Source organism: Arachis hypogaea, chromosome 19 (genome assembly GCF_003086295.3).
Source record: "Arachis hypogaea cultivar Tifrunner chromosome 19, arahy.Tifrunner.gnm2.J5K5, whole genome shotgun sequence".
Classification (NCBI taxonomy): domain Eukaryota; kingdom Viridiplantae; phylum Streptophyta; class Magnoliopsida; order Fabales; family Fabaceae; genus Arachis; species Arachis hypogaea.
The window spans coordinates 97328338-97336758 of record NC_092054.1 but is presented as its reverse complement, the minus strand read 5'-3'; the positions used below and the strand labels follow the sequence as shown (position 1 = coordinate 97336758).

The window sequence follows — 8421 nt, the reverse complement described above, 5'->3', positions numbered from 1 at the left end:
GGGATGAGAAGGGCCATTTTGGCTTTGTTATGGATGTTGAGATGTGTTGTTAGGTGGGTGCTGATATGATCTCTGTGTGAAATGTTGATAAGCTGCATTGTTGTTGGGGTTGTGGCGTCTCTGATCTTGGCCTTGATCTTGTTGATTTCTTCACCCAAAGTTTGGGTGGTCCCTCCAACCAGGATTGTAAGTTTTGGAGTATGGATCATAGTTTTGCCTAGATGAATTTCCAATGTAGTTGGCTTGTTCTTGATCACCTTCTGCCTCTGTATTCACTCCTTCTTGAGCTGGTGATGAGGCAGTGATTGCTGCTACTTGATTCCTCTCCATCTTCTTGGTAAGGTCAGCCAACTGCTTGGTGATCATCTTGTTTTGGGCCAGCAGTGCATCCATGTTGTTCAGCTCCATCACTCCTCTAGTATTGCTTCTTTCAGAAGCATAGAAGTAATCATTCTCAGCTACAGTCTCAATGACATCTATGGCTTCTTCAATGGTCTTCTTCTTGTTCAGAGATCCTCCGGATGAGTGGTCTACTGCCTTCTTTGATTCATAAGAAAGACCTTCATAGAAAATGTGTAACTGCACCCATTCATTGAACATATCTGGCGGGCACCTTCTTGTCAAGTCCTTAAACTTCTCCCATGCTTCATAGAGAGTTTCACCATCTTGTTGCCTAAAGGTTTGTACCTCAGCTCTCAACCTATTGATCCTTTGAGGAGGATAGAATCTCACCAGGAATTTGTTCACCACATCTTCCCAGGTTGTTAAACTCTCCTTCGGGAAGGATTCCAGCCATTTAGATGCTTTGTCCTTGAGTGAGAAGGGAAACAGAAGCAGTCTGTAGGTGTCAGGATGAACACCATTAGACTTCACGGTATCACATATCCTCAAGAATATGGTGAGATGTTGATTTGGGTTTTCTTGGACACTTCATCCGAATGAACAGTTGTTCTGAACGAGGGTGATGAGCTGTGGCTTTAGTTCAAAGTTATTGGCACTTATGGTTGGCTTTTGGATGCTACTTCCACAGTTTCCTGGGTTTGGGTTTATGTAAGATCCCAGAACCCTTCTTTCTTAGTCTAAGAAAGGTTCTCTCAGGTTCAGAATGAAAGAAAGTTGAAGCCCCGCTTCTTCTACCTGTCATACAACCAACAAGGCACAAGCAAGAAAGAGATAAATGCAGGAAGTATTCTTGTCAGAAATGCTGTTAGTGTGAGTGATGCAATATATCAAACAGTTAGTGGGTTAGTGAACTGAATTGTAACAAATAAGAGAACACTACAAACGGGTAATGGGTAAAGGAAATAAAATAACTACAATTGAAAGTAAATCACTCAAATGAAATTAAATCAAACAAAAGAAAAAAAAATGCTCAATCTAGTTAATCAACTAATCTAATCATTGTTGATACAAAATCAATCCCCAGCAACGGCGCCATAAACTTGATGCATGGAAACTTGTCTCTCAACAAATTTTCCTTCGGCAAGTATACCGAATTGTCGTCAAGCAAAAACTCACAATAGAGTGAGGTCGAATCCCACAGGGATTGATTTGTCAAGCAACTTTAATTGGAGGAATGTTCTAGTTGAGCTAAGCAGAAATTGATTTGAGAGTTGCAGAAAATTAAATGGTAGGAAAGTAAATAGCAGAAATTGTAAATGTTGGAAATAAAGAACTGAATATAAATGACAGAAAATAAATTGCAGAATCTTAAATAGGAAATGGGGAAGCCGAACATAAAAGTAAATGGCAGAAAGTAAAGAGAATGGGTAAGATCAAAAATGGGGAATTCATTGAGCTCAGGAGATGTTGCATTCTCTGGATCAAGTTCATTTTCATCTCTTCCTCAATCAATGCATTCATTGATCTCCTTGGCAATCTTAAGTGATTGAATTCCAATTCCTTGGTAATTCAATCTCTCAAATCTTGATCAATAGCCAATTCCTTGGTCTAATTGCTCATGAGAAGAGATGAAGTATGGTCACTGATTATACCACATGTATTTCCAAATCAAAGTATTGGGAGAATTATATGTCACCATATCCGTCCAAACTCCAATTTGGTCCAACATGAGAAAGCATTTCTAGCATGATCTCTTCATTCCTCTTCCAAGGTTCCAAAGAGATCCAAGTATGAATAGATTCTTTTCCAAGATAACTACCCAATTGGATGAAGATTGAAAGCTTTCTAGTAAAATCAAGAGAAAAGAAAGAAGAAGAATAATGAAAACTATTATTGATCCATCAAATTACAACAGAGCTTCCTAACCCAATGAAAGGGTTTAGTTGTTCATAGCTCTGGGAATGGAAAACAAAGATGGAAAATACATTCTGAAAGTAAAAACTAGAAGTTGCAGAGAAAGAAAAATTATACAAAGAGTGGTTCTCAATGCCAAAAAGCCTCCCCAGCTCCGTTCTCTAATTCAAAACTACTCCTAAATATACTACTCTTCTGATCTTCTAGTTGGCTCTTCAAGTCTTTGGATATGGGCCTTTGGATCTTGAGTTGAAGCAGTTTGGAATCTTCAGTGGGCTCAGATTTACTTGTAGAGAAAGTATGAAGTAGGCATGGACTTTAGCTAGGATGTTAGTGGCGTTAACGTTAAATGAAAATGTGGGTTCGAGAACGTTAGTGACAATCACCTTTTTCACTAATGTTCCTAGCCCAAGATGGTTCACGTTAACTTCAACGTTAGTGGCACTAACGTGACCACTAACGTTGCCTCTTGGTACATCGGAGGCATTATTGGCGTTCACCTTTGCCAATAACGTTGCTCTTAGCCCCCCTTTTCTCACGTTAGAGTCCACGTTAGTATAACTAACGTGTCTCTTAACATGGGCATGCCTTAGCCTCGAGAGCGTTAGTGACACTTACCTTTGTCACTAACATTCCAAACGCCCCTTCTCACGTTAGTGCCTCACGTTAATTGACTTAACGTGGCCACTAACGTGGTGGTGATTGCCATCTCCAACGGTAGTGACAAAGGTGAGTGTCACTAACGTTGGCTCATCATTTCTTTCCTCCACGTTAGCTTCCACGTTAATGCAATTAACGTGGCAACTAACGTGGCTCATAGTGGCTTGGTCCAACGTTAGTGACAAAGGTGAGTGTCACTAACGTTGGCGATTCCTTGCTCCTCCCACATTAGAGTTCACGTTAATGTAGTTAACGTGACTCTTAACGTGGCCAATTGGGCTTAGTCCAACGTTAGTGACAAAGGTGACTGTCACTAACGTTGGCTTTGTCTTCCTTTCCACGTTATAGTTCACGTTAACTGAGTTAACATGACTCTTAACGTGGCTAATTGCCAATTTGGAGCGTTAGTGGTATTCACTTTTACCACTAACGCTGGAGCTCCCTTTCTCTCCACGTTAACTACCACGTTGATGTAGTTAACGTGGCAATTAACGTGGGCCATGATGGTTTCGAAGGCGTTATTGGCAATCACTTTTCTCATTAACGTTGCAAGTTTATTCCCATTCCACGTTAGTGGTAACGTTAATTAGATTAACGTGGCTGCTAATGTGGTTCTTCCTTGCTTCCTTTGTCCTGAAATCAAGCAAATAAAGTGCATCAAAGCTCTAATCCAAGTTATAAGACATGCATTATCCAATTTGTCATTCAATTCATGCATAATTCTCATAAAATCATATAAAATTCACAATGTTTGCTTGAATCAAGATGTAAGTGATTATCTACCCAAAACTTGCTTATTAACTAAGAAAATGCATGAAACTATCCTAAAACAGTAAAGAAAAGGTCAGTGAAACTGGCCAAAATGCCCTGGCATCAATGGGTGGAAGCAATTCCTACCCTTACTGATGATGCTAACACTATTGTTTCCTTTGTTAGAAATCATATTATTTGTCGCTTTGGATCACCATGAGCAATCGTGAGTGATCAAGGCACTCACTTTTGTAACAGGAGAATAGCAGGATTACTGAAGAAGCATGGGATTCTTCACAAGGTAGCAACAGCATACCATCCCCAGACCAATGGTCAAGCAGAGGTATCTAACAGAGAAATAAAGCATATTCTGGAGAAGATAGTAAAGCCTCATAGGAAGGACTGGAGTGCCAGGCTACAAGATGCGCTCTTGGCATATCGGACAGCGTACAAGACACCCATTGGGATGAGCCCCTTCCCCTTAGTGTACAGAAATGCTTGCCACCTTCCAGTATAGGTGGAACACAAGGCTTTCTGGGCGGTGAGTGAGTGCAACATGGGATTCGAGCAAGCTGGTACTGAAAGGAAGCTGCAACTGGCAGAACTGGAGACCTTTCGACTCAAAGCATATGACAACTCCAGATTATACAAAGAGAAGATGAAGGATGTGCATGACAAGCACATCAAGAGGACAGAGTTCAGACCAGGAGATCTGATTCTCCTTTACAACTCCAGGCTGAGACTCATGCCAGGAAAGCTGAGATCTAGATGGAAGGTCCCTACAGATTGGAGAAAGCAGAGCCATATGGCATCTTCCACCTGCATCATCCTTCAAGTTCCAATTGCATCAAGGTCAATGGACATCGCTTAAAGCTTAATCATGGTGAAAGGATGAAGGAACACAAAGAGTTAGAGGTCTTCCTCTTGGAAGACCCACCTACAGAAGCAGAATGAGCCTGAAGACCGTCCAACTCAAGGACGTAAAAGCAAAGTGCTAGGTGGGAGACAACCCACCATGGTATGATTGTTCCTTTTCACTCTTAGTTTTATTTTATTTTATTCTCCTTTATGTTTATTAGTGTCATTCATAAAATCTGCATCAGCATGCTACATTCTGCATTCTGCATAAAAAAATGCACGCGACGCGCAAGTATCGCTAACGCGTACGCGTCATATGTGCATTCGAAACAAAGAAGAAAAGAAACAGAGAGTTGCGTGGGAGCATGGCTGGAGGCGTGCTTTAGGCACAAACACGCCCACGCGTACGCGTCCCTGACGCGTCCGTGTCACTTGAAAAATCAGCCATCCACGCGTGCGCGTCATGGCTGGAGGCGTGCTTTAGGCACAAAAACGCCCACGCGTACGCATCCCTGACGCGTCCGCGTCACTTGAAAAATTAGCCATCCACGCGTGCGCGTCACTCACGCGCATGCGTGACCCTGCAAAATCGACGTAAAGGGGTGTATGGCCAGAGAGTTGTGATGGTGTGGAACTGGAATTGTGATGGAAGCACAAGCCCTATCACGCGTACGCGTCCCTCACGCGTACGCATGCGTCACCCCAAATTTTGGCAATGTGCATATTAAAACAGAGAGTTGTGCGTACCTGAGGCTGCTCTCGTGCCAATAGCATAATTCAGGTCACGTGTACGCATCCCTGACGTATCTGCGTCACTTGAAAATAGCCCAACCCACGCGAACGCGTAATGCACGCATCCGCGTCGCCTGCGCCGCACAGTTACCCAGATCAGCGCCTGAATTCTTATTTTTTCTTCCCTAATCCTAATTCTTTCTTCTCCCTTCTTATTTCTTTCTTCTTCCTTCTTTCTTCTTTATTCTTTTCTTCTTTACTACTTTCTCTCTCCCTCTTCATCTTCTTCATCAAGGTTCTTTTCTTCTTTCCCTTTGTCCTTTTCCATTATTATTTTTATTTATGTTTTCTTCTTCTTTTTCTTTTTAATTTCATTATCTATGTTTTCTTTGTCTTTCTTTTTCTTTTTACATTCTTTTGATTGGTGTTAGAGATTTAATTGGGTGATTATTTTCTTCTATAATTGCTTGTGGATTATTAAGGAGTTGTTTGACAATTATCAATAATTATTTTTAGCTTGTTTGCATGTTCAAATTTAATACTTTCAATAACATATCTACCATGCATACTATGTGTTTGTGAAAAAGCCCGTATGGCATTATGTATTTATAATTACTCTATCCTTCTACTTTAATGCTGGTTTTTTCACAAAATCCCTTAAATATTTTATTAATTGAATATAATTGTCAATACAAACGTGATGGTCAGTTTATTACGAGTGATAATACAATTTAACTTTTGATGCTTGATCTATGTTACTCATGCCTTTGCCGACATGCCAATAAACGTCTTGCATCCACTTGCCATAACATGCACTTGCTATATTTCCATTGATGAACTTATCACATGTAGTCGCGACCATGTGTTAACGACATCCTTCTTTATCGTGCAATGATTATCACTTGTACCGTCCTCTTCCTTGCTTTAACCCTTAGCTTTACATGTTACTTTCCTTTTCCCTTTTCAGGATGGCTACCAAGAAGGGTAAAGAGAAAGCTACTCCCAAACCAACGGCAAGGAAAGGAACAAAAAGAGCACTAACTGCGGAACCATCTTCAACATCAGTAAAGCCCTCAACAAAGCGAGTCAAGAGGATCATCAAGGTTGATGAAAAAGAGGAAGCCTTACCAGCAAGGGACGCTGCGCGGTTCACTAACCGCTACTGTGAGCAGATGCTCCCCATCCTGGCTGAGAGGAACTACAACAATGAGTACCTACTCATCCTCCCTACCCACATTGTTGAGTTTGTTGAGCCCCGCATTGAGCGCAGACAATGGGGATTCTTACGGAGACAGCCACGGCAGATTAATCTCTCATGGGTAGTTGAATTCTACTCCAATTTTCACATGCCAACCCTGCAGTCTGTCTATGTCCGTCAGAAGCAAGTTTCCATAACTGAAGAAGCTATTCAGCGAGCTTTAGATCTTCCCCCCTGCTCCAGAAGGATTGGATGCATACCAAGAAGCCTCTTTCAAGCGCCATACATACCAATTTGACTGGGATACCATCCTCAGAGTTATAGCACAGCCTGGCAGCAGATGGACTTATGGATACCATCGATCCCGACCTAAGGGCATATTGGCTTCAACACTCACTTTGGAGGCTCGAGTATGGGCACAGATTATGTCCCATTATGTCTTTCTGAGCACTCACGAGTCCTCCTTCACTGCAAATATGGCTGTTATACTCTGGTGTATCCTTACAAACCAGCCTCTCAACTTACCAAGACACATCCGGAATGCCATGGGACACGTACGAATTGCGGGCAACCTACCTTTTCCCGCCTTGGTTTCAGATCTAGTCTCAGCAGCCGGAGTTTCCTACAGAGCTGGGGACACCAAGGCCATGATTCCACGGGATGATCAGTACGTCCCCAACGGGAAGTACATCAGACCTCCAGCAGCCACTATCAACCGGACCACAGAACCAGCGGAAGATATCCCTTCTCCTTCCACATTACAAGAACCTTCAACAAATCAGCTACTCCTACAGATAATTCATAGGTTAGACCAACTAGACTGGCAAGCAAAGTGAATGGAGCGCCGTAACAAGCGCCAATTTACATACCTCAAGGAGCTGATTGTTGGCAACCACCCACCTGAAGAAGAACCAGACACTTCGGACTCCACTTCATCTACTAGCACAGGGATCCATGACAATCCCAACTGTGGAGATGCTGTTACCAACCCCCCTTTGTTCCTGACTGATGGCACCGAGGATGGTGCCAAGCTTTAAGTGTGGGAAGGTCGGTCAATACCTGACTTCTGGAGGTAAATTCTCTTTCTTAACACTAATAAATTATTTATTTTTCTTTTGTTTAGGATAGGATAGATTGCATAGTAATAGGTATTTGCATGCATGTTCTAATTGGTTGAAAAATAATAAGTTTCTTTTTAAGACCCTATTTTTGAAAAATTTCACTAATTTAAATCAAATTTTTTGAGTTAAAACTTGTTTGAAGACTGTAAATTGGAACATAAATGGTAGCTAAGAACACACAACCTGTGAGATCTTGAGCTTAATTACATGGTTACACTATTTAACCATAATATTTTATTCTTGTATGTTCTCTTCTCTATGATTGTAATCTATATTATGTTCTATCCTATATGTCCAATGTTTAATGTGTTTACATGTTTGCATATGATTGAGGCCATTGTTTTATTAGCTCACTTATCCCAAATAGCCTACCCCTTTCAATTACCTTTGTTAGCCACTTTGAGCCTTTAATCCCCATTTGTTCTATATTTTACCACATCACTAGCCTTAAGCGGAAAAACAAATCAATTACCCCAAATTGAATCTTTGGTTAGCTTAAGATAGAGAGTGTGTATCAACTAAGTGTGGAAAAAACTGTGAAAACTTGGGTTAATGAGAGTGTACAGTGTTTAAATGATAAAATATTAGAAATTTGGGTACCTACTCATGTGAGACCAGAAAAATTAAAAATCCATGTGCATTGATAAATTATGTTTACATTTAAAAAATCCAAAAATATTCAATAAAAAAGTAAATAAATAAGGGGACAAAATTACCCCAATGCTAAGTTAAGTTAATAAAAAGATCAATGCATATGTGATACAAATTAAAAGAAGAGTTGATGCATGAGTATGTAATGCAAAAGTGGGAATTTTGGGTAGCTAGGCACGATTTTAAAAGTATAAA

General features: G+C 40.9%; 1 non-coding gene across 1 annotated transcript; it reads left to right on the top strand.

The window, feature by feature from the left end:
* Positions 1–595: 595 nt before the first annotated feature.
* On the top strand, positions 596–702 carry LOC112781417 (small nucleolar RNA R71). Its single transcript, XR_003192195.1, has one exon. It is a non-coding gene; the product is annotated as a small nucleolar RNA R71 (small nucleolar RNA).
* Positions 703–8421: the final 7719 nt, after the last annotated feature.